The sequence below is a fragment of the Humulus lupulus genome, chromosome 9 (genome assembly GCF_963169125.1).
Source record: "Humulus lupulus chromosome 9, drHumLupu1.1, whole genome shotgun sequence".
Taxonomy (NCBI): domain Eukaryota; kingdom Viridiplantae; phylum Streptophyta; class Magnoliopsida; order Rosales; family Cannabaceae; genus Humulus; species Humulus lupulus.
Genome location: NC_084801.1, coordinates 149,264,538 through 149,273,959, shown reverse-complemented (window position 1 = coordinate 149,273,959; position 9,422 = coordinate 149,264,538).

Sequence of the window (9,422 nt, the reverse complement as noted above, 5' to 3'; positions counted from 1 at the left end):
CGTACCTTGAGTTGGTGATACCCGGACCGTAAATCAATCTTTGAGAACACGGTCGCTCCTCAAAGTTGATCAAACAAGTTGTCAATCCGGGGTAGCGGGTACTTATTCTTAATCGTCACCTTATTCAACTCGCGGTAATCTATGCACATCCACATGCTTCCGTCATTTTTCTTCACAAATAGAACCGGTGCTCCCCATGGTGAATGGCTCGATCTAATGAAACCCAAGTCTAAGAGTTCTTGTAGCTGCGTCTTTAACTCCTTGAGTTCGGTAGGTTCCATCCGGTATGGTGCCTTGGAGATAGGCTTGGTGCCCGGTACAAGTTTGATTGTGAAGTCAATTTCCCGAGTCGGCGGCAACCCTGGTAAGTCGTCAGGAAATACTTCTGAAAATTCCTTCACAATGTGGACGTCTCCAACTTTTAGTGGTGTTTCCTTTACCACATCCGTGATGCTTGCTAAGAATGCTTGACATACTTTTTCTATCATCCTCTGAGCTTTGAGAGATGAAATAAGCAGTGTGCGTAGTCCTAAAACTTGTCCCATAAAGCATAGTCTCTGACTGTCAGGAGTCTCGAATATCACTTTCTTACGTCTGCAGTCGATGGTTGCGCCATGCCTTGCTAGCCAGTCCATGCCCAGTATCACGTCGAAGTCTTTAATCTCCAGTTCTATCAGGTCTCCTTCTAGTTCTACGTCCTCAATCTTGATCGGTACGCCTCATACTATCTGTGATGATAGGACTACTTCGCCCGAAGGCAACTCTGTTACAAACCTAGTACTAAATCTTTCACAAGGTTTGTACAATTTCTCTATCATTCCTAACAAGATATACGAGTGAGTGGCTCCCGAATCAAATAATACAGAACATACATTATTGAGGATAGAAATTTAACCTGTAACTACATTATTGCTAGCGTCAACTTCTCCTTGGGTTAAGGAAAATACCTTAGCGGGAACCATCTTGTCATCCTTTTTTCCCTCTAGCTTGAGCTAGCACTACAAGAAAATGGGGTCTTTACCTACCAATTGTAAGTGTAGGTAAAACTAGCCTAATGGTGGGTAATGTGGTTTACCTACCAATATTGAATTGGTAGGTAAATGTTAGTGGGGAAAGAGTATTTACCTACACTTATTAATACTGGTAGGTAAGAGAATCAATTGACCCCACTAAGTTATAAATCAATTGATGAGTCAGCATATGACATGTTTGACGACGTGGCATCCTACGTGTCTGCTGACATGGTTTCCATAGTTTTATGTGTCTGATGACATGGCATCCTACGTGGCATACATCAATATCGCCACTTGGCATCTTGTGGTTGCTCCACGTGTCAAACAATAATTTGTCCACGTGTCGTTTGATAATTAGTACATATGTCATCATTTGATATAGACCACGTGGCATCATTTTATTAGTCTACGTGGCACGATATTATTGGACCATGTGGGGTCATTTTATTAGCCCACATAGCATGATTTTATTGGTTTATTACAGAATTTATATTTTGGTCAAATGTAATGGTAATGTGTAGGTAAAAGATAATAACAGTTATTATAAATGTTTTATATTAGAAATAAACTAAAAAAAAACCATACAATAATAAAATGTTTAATGCTAAAATTCTTTATAATGTTCAACACTAAAATAAGTCATAAAGTTATCCTTTTAAGGTTACCCCTACAAAAATAAAAAAAAACTTCATAAAGTTCATTCCTTAGTAAATAAATTACTGTAAATAAATTAAGAATCATCTTGTGACTCACGAACCAAACTCAAATAAATTATTTAACATTAATAATAAAATAAACAAACATATATTATAAAATATTCATTGCTTATTAAAGATGAGTGTTAAACTAATTACATTTCATAAAAAATATCAACAAGTCTATTCTTGACTTTGAGATTATTACTAAAGAGTATCATTTTTCTCGAACTTGTGAATGTCGATGATGGTTTTGTGAGGTGGACACCGACAATGGTTGGAGGTGGGGTTCGGGTTGGCAACAATGGGAAAATATAATTAATCTCAACATAATAATTATCCCCAATTTAATCATCATCAGGATTTCAGAAAATATGACTTATTATTATGGGCATTTATGACACTTGATATACCAGCATATATTAAAAAACAAATATATGAGCACATCAAGTCCCATAATCACCAACATAAAATAAAATCATTTATCAACATCACAGGCAAAAAAAAAAAATAAATCAAAGTAGCATAATAATCCAAATCAAAAAAAGAAAATATAAGTCAACATTCAAAACTACATTTAATAGGCAATATGCATCGAAAACTATAATTCATGTGATAAAATAAAGAAGTTCATATGCAGTATTTATGAACATGTAAACAATGATGAAGATAATACAAACTAGATTCAAAGTTTAACATAAAAAAACTTAAAATAAAAAATAGAAGTCTCTTCTTCTTTTTAAAAAGAATAACAAATTCATATATATAATCAATGAACATAATACATAAATCAAATACCAAACACAAAATTTTCACACTTTAAAAAAATCAGATTCAAAACATATTTGTATATAGAATAAAAATCAGATTCAAACACACAAAACTTGTAAACTCAAAAACTAGTTATCTCTCCAAAAACAAAGTTCACCCTACAATATCAATATCAAAGTTCACCCTACAAACCAGAAAGCAGAGCATGCTAAAAATAGAGAAACACTTGAGATTATTGCAAAACTTTAGAAATAGAAAAACAAAGAAATATGAAAAAGCAAATATCTAAATATGAAAAACAAATATCAGAACATAAAAAAAATTAGTAAATCTTAGTACAGGAACAAAGAATCAGATTCACTAATGCAGTAAGCTTATTAAATTAATCTACATGCTAAATCTGAATATCAATATCAATAACAAAGTACAAAAAAATCTCCAAATCTGAATATAGCAACATAGTATCAATTTATTGATGATAGCATATACCTTGTTGTTCTGTCTGTCTCTGCTACAGAACCAAAAGCTACTCCAAAACAGGGAATAACAAAGACCAAACACTATATGTGATGTTCCCAAATCATCATCAGTATTTCAAAACTAATTATGACCAAATATGGGCATTTATGACATACATAGAATGCCAATATAACTAAAAATACGACATATCAAATGTCATAATCACTAACACATTAGCTAGTCATACTTATTATGGCTCTTCATTGACAAGAAAAAAGTGCACGTCTACACAATGTCTCAAAAATGAAATAAGTAAACCATAACCATAAAATCAATTAAAAATACACTTGTTTAAGAGCCGAAGAAAGGTACTGTGTTCATAACTTTGAATACACAAAATCATATAATTAGAAAGACAAAAAATCACATATTCATAGCAATGTTTGGCACTCTTTCTTTCGGTGACCTTCCTGGCCACAATTGTTTCTTTTGGCACTTAGAGCATCGCGGGTATTCTACATAACCTGACTTATTGCCTCCGTTGTTTGTCCGTGCTCTTTTATCGTTATCAGACTGCTTGTTGTCAGGATGCCGTCTCTTCTGACCATTACTATTGTTGCTGGACTGATGGTTGTTGTGGTTGTTGTTTCAACCATTCTGAGGTTGACTCTGCTGTTTGGGCTCAGGCTTACTAGCCTCCTCTTTACTAACATTTTCCTGAAGCCTTTCTATTTCTATTGTTGTTTCTAGAACATCGACATAGGTAGTATTTCCCGGGTTCGCGAGCTTAACCCCTAGCTCAATCTTTGGTTTAAGTCCTCTAATGAACTTGGTAACCCTCAGAAAGTCAGTTGGAACCATCTCTGGTGCAAACTTAGCTAATCGGTCGAACTTCCGAGCATACTCTGCTACTGATAAGTTCCCTTGCTTCAGACTAGCAAACTCCTCGACCCTAGTAGTGATGACTGCCAAATTGTAGTATTTTTTGTGGAACAGCTCCACAAATCTGGTCCAAGTCATGGTGGTGACATCATGAGTTTGCTGAGCTAAGTCCCACCATATTCTAGCATCTTTCTTAAGCAGAGACGAAACGCAGGATATGCGGTCCGCGTTGCTGAGATTCATGTGCACTAGGATTGGCTCCACATTTCTGAGCCATTCTTCCGCCTCAAAGGGGTATGTTTTCCCTTCAAAGTTTGGAGTGTGTTGCTTACGAAACCGCTCATAAATTGACTCCATGTGCTGACCTGGGTATGGCGCATAGTTCGCCATTGGCCATCCCCCATATGGACCAACTTGTTGGGGTGCTGGAGCCATTTGTTGAGGCTGTGGTTGCGGCAGAGACAGAGGCTGAGTCTGCTATCGTTGTTGCTGCAGCAATTCCTCAACTTGCTGTCGAAGTCTGGCAATTTCTACAGTGTTATCGTTCTGCGCCGGTGGTGCACTTCGGCTAGCAATAGTATTGGTAGCACGTGCTCCCCTTCTGCGATTTAGAGGGGCTTCATTGCTCTCAGGAGCGACGTTGGTGGCATTGGCATTGGTGCGAGAAGATCTTCTGAGTGACATTTCCAGCAGAGTTCTAACAGTCGAGAAAAACATGTTAGAACTTACCCTAATAGGCTCTAAAACAAAACTTAATCTAAGCAAACATAACTCAGACCTATTAATTATGACTTTTATGAAAAGAATTATATAAGCCTTCTTTATAGTTAGGGTGTGTTTCTATACTTAGAAAAATAAGCCATCTTTATTATTTTCTAAGTGTGTTTCTAATCATCCTATATGACTTAATTCTCAAGCTCGAAACTCGTCGTTGTTCCAAAGTTAACCATATTGAGGGAGGGTTGGGATCAGTAAAATCGTCCCCACTACTATGGCCCCTTAACTCTCAATATGGACCCGGTTAATTGATTTGTATCCACCCTCACCGAACTTGGTCATTATTTTTTAAATTTATTATTTATTATGATTGCAAAAGAAAATCAAACTCATACATGTCATCAAAATAACAATGATATTTATTTGGAAAAAAATTTCACTAAATACAATCATAAATGCAAATATAATAAATAAAATAAATAAAGAAACTTATCTATTCTAAAGATCGGGATCTTCTACATCTGACCCTTCATCTAACATATCATCATCTATCTCCTCATAGTCATCATTATCTTGAGCCTCAAAATTCCCTCGAGGAAGATTCGTAAAGATTCTATGATTTTGCTCATTTGTGAATTGGAATTCCATTTTAGAAGTGAACCTAAGTATGAGAAAATAATATCTCATAGCTACCGGTAATTCATCTTCATCATCTATAGTCTCCCATATATCTTCTAAAGCTGCAATTACAGTAGGATAATCTTTAAAAAGTCTAATCACTAAAATATATTGCTCCGTTGCTCTCATCATGATTTGCTTTGTTTGGAGGTGACCTATCTCCCTTTGGAATAAGAGTAGTCTTCGAGTGATTCTTTCTAGCACTCCTACTGTATTCCTTGGCTCTCTAATTCTTTTCAAGGCCTTAATGGCTTGGATATCCTCACAGGTCAAGGCTCCATTCATTCTTAACTGAAAACATATGGCTAAAATGTTAGCTAATCACATAGGCATAATAACTATAACATAAACACTTACATTGGCGGTTAGATTCAGAGCTTGAGTGTGTGTATCAAGGAGAACTTCATGAAAATGAGTCGTCTCTCTGATACCAACTGTAATGACCCAACTATTTCTAAGACCTTGGACCATTAAAACTACTAGACATAGCCACTATTTTTTAGAAAACATACATAAGGAATATTCATAACTTTATTAAAAACTCCAAAGTAATTGTTGAAAATACATAAATGAGTGATATGGGATCCCATTGTTTTAAAATAAAACATAACTTTAAATTAAATGAAGTTGTTTACAAAGCTAAATGCGGAAAATACATAAAAAATAATTTTAAGAGACTAAAAATAACGTCATCCTCGAATCGTCACGCAGTCCATTGAATCTCTTCATCCTTAATACACAAGCCAAGCTACCAGGAATCCTTCTACCTCCATATCTATTTTCCTGGATCACATTAAAAATAAAGGAGTGAGCCTAATGCCCATAACTCTAACCCATGTCCATGGTAAACATTGGGGTTTGCCAGCTAAGCAACTATGAGCCTTAAAATACATTGAGGTTTGCTAGTTAAACAACTATGAGCCCCAAGCAACATAAAAACATTGGGGTTTACTAGCTAAGCAACTATGAGCCTCAAAATACATTGAGGTTTGCTAGCTAAGCAACTATGAGCCCCAAAGACTACAAGACATATTCATATATATATATATATATCATAACATAACATATTATAACATAAACATATCATAACATATAAGCATACAAAAACTATCCTATTTTCCTTACCAACACCGGGATATTTGAGAACAAGGACGTGATTTGGAACATTCCTAAAACCAACAATAAGAATGGTGAATATTTCTAAAGAAAAGAGATGATAAAGAAGAGAACTAAACCACCAAGAAGAAGCTTACCGAAAAGAAACCATAAGTTCAAAGAACTTAAATACCTAACCAAGAATCGAAAACAACGAGTTAGGACTTGAGTAAAGAAAACTAAAGAACCCTATAGAAATGAACTTAAGAATAAGAATACCTTTGGATGTACTAGAACCGATCTACACCTCGATATTGAAAACACACTATATCTCACTTCCCAAGTGTTTATAAAGCTTAAGATGATAAAGCTTTTATCCCAAACCCAAGTGTATCACTCTATAGTAACCCTAGCAGCTTGAAGGCTCTACACACATCTTGAAGAGTGAGAAAAATGGTTGGGTATAGGTCCTATTTATAGAGTTCAAGGAGTGAAAATATCTCCTTTTAACTTGAATAAAAATAATGAATATTAAATGAAAAATATTTGAATATTCGTTCAATAGGTGCTTAAGACTCGGTCAAAAACGTTCAGAGGCAAGTCAAGAGGTTAAGGGATGAATAAAGCTCAGATTCTACAACGTTTGAAAATATGGTCATAGGGCCGATATATCGCCCACCCTAGGCAATATATCGCCTAGCCCTATGTCCCAAGTGATCGTGGTTTCGTTCGTGCGAAGTTGACGTGTTTTTCGTATCTCCCGTGTGGCGATATATCACCCCTATAGCTGCGATATATCGGCATACGTTGAAATATTAGACACGTAATTGCACTTTATCAGCTTAATTTGAATTGGATAAATAGCTTTGACTGAGTCATAATACGATCTTAAAGCTGCTGGAAGGTTCTAGAGCTTCTATATCTTTCTTTTTAATTAAACAATTCATCAAAATACTTAAATCTTTAATAAACATGCACACGACAAGTGTCATGATCTTATTAGTTCTATCTAAACCTTATAGTATAATAAATGACATCTTTATAATCAGTTATATTAATCAAACCTTATGTTATAATTTAAACTATAGGTTAAACTTATAAAATCTATAGGTGTTGCTACGAGTGTTCAACTAAGTCCCGGCTTGAACCAAAATCCACAGTAACAAACATACTATAACTACTACTAGCTACTACTACTACTACTACTACTACTACTACTACTACTACTACTACTACTACTACTACTACTACTACTACTATCTAACTAGCTAAGTAAAGTTTTGGGACTCTACACTTTTGGTTTAGAGTTGTAATATCTTCTAAATCTCTCTTCTACTACTTCTAGTTTATTTGAATCTATTGTCTAGAGTTGTATTTTATATTATTCTCTTCATCTACATATTTCTACATTTACTTGTATTTTTGTTATTGATTTGTAATCTTATTTAATCAATCACCTTGTCATTTGTATTATTTTGCTTAGAGTTGTAAGAGTCTTACAATTTCCATTGAGGCAATATATATCTAACATTCAAAAACTTACCCTTGTTTGTTTCAATGGAAGGTGAGACCATCAAGATCATGAACCAAGACCTAGTGAAGTTGGATAGGTTTGATGGATCCAATTTCACTAGGTGGAAAGACAAGGTGAGAATCCTCTTGACCACTCTTAAGATTGCCTACATCCTAGACTCCACCCTTGAACCTCTCCCGGTGCCATCCGACAAAGACACTCTCGAGGTGGTGGAGAAAAGAAGGAAGAGAGAGGAGGGCAATCTTCTTTGTAGGGATCATATCCTCAACGCTCTATCTGATAAGCTCTATGTGACAGTCAGAATCCCGTGATCCGTAAGGGGAAAGACCGGGTAAGGTTGTGCAATCCCACACTGCCTGGGGAAGGTCAAGTGTGATGATTCTAAGGCTGTGTAGGTATGAGACTACACAGTTGAAGAGGGCTTAAATGGATTGATGGGTAATACCTATATCAACAAGATACATCTTCTTTTCGGTAGCCCATCACTTGAGAACTCCAAAGTTAAGCGTGCTTGACCTAGATTAATCTCAAGATGGGTGACTTCCTGGGAAGTTTTCCCATGAAGCGTGCGAGTGAGGACAAATCATGCTGGAAAGACTCGTGTGGGTTTGTAGGGCCAATCGTCATTCCAGTAAGCAGCCATAGTGACGTGGGGCGTTACACTCTATGACCTCTATACCGAGACCAAGTCGACAAAGGGGATTTGGGATGCACCAGCTTAAGACAAAACTCAAGGCAGAAGAGGAAGGTACAAAAAAGTTTTTTATTTCTCAATACTTTGATTTCAAATTTTTTGGTGATAAACCTATTCTTCCTCAAATTCATGAGCTTCAAATAATTGTTAACAAATTGAAAGTTTTGAAGATTGAGCTTGTAACGCCCTGGTTACCCCAGGACAGTTATTGTGAACTTTGAACCGTGAATTTAACTCGCTACCTAATTTTTTTGGTTAAAAACGTGCTTCTAGGTGTTATTCATAGGTCAAGGTGAAAAAAACCAATCAAAAGGAAATGATATATTTTATTTAAAACATAAAATTGTTCATGGGCCCATAAAATTTTTTACAAGTTATTTACAACTCAAAATTGTCATTACAGTTTAAATTTACAAGCCGCCGATCTAAGCGGCAAAAATAGGGTAAACCCCCTAGTTCCTCTGGGAACTCCTTGGCCGTGGTGGTCAAGCGGCCGCATATGTACACAGCACCACCTAAGCTCTCCACTCAAGGTTGGGTGAGCTTTTCTTTCCCTTTACGTGCACCACATAGCACCCATGAGCCAAAGCCTAGCAAGAAAACACAATAATGCATATAAGTATTATCAAATGATTATTATTATTATCACACAGAGCTTATAGCTCTGAACAGATGAGTCAATATCACTTTGTAGTTACATTAACCATGAAGGAGCTTATAGCTCTTAAACAGATGAGTGATTTAACACTTGAGGTTCTGGTAAACCATAATGAGTGACTAATGTGAAAGTCACTAGCTTAAACAGATGAGTGACTGCTGGGTAAGTCAAAAGCTTAAATAGATGAATGACTGTTGGGTAAGTCACTAGCTTAAACAAATGAGTA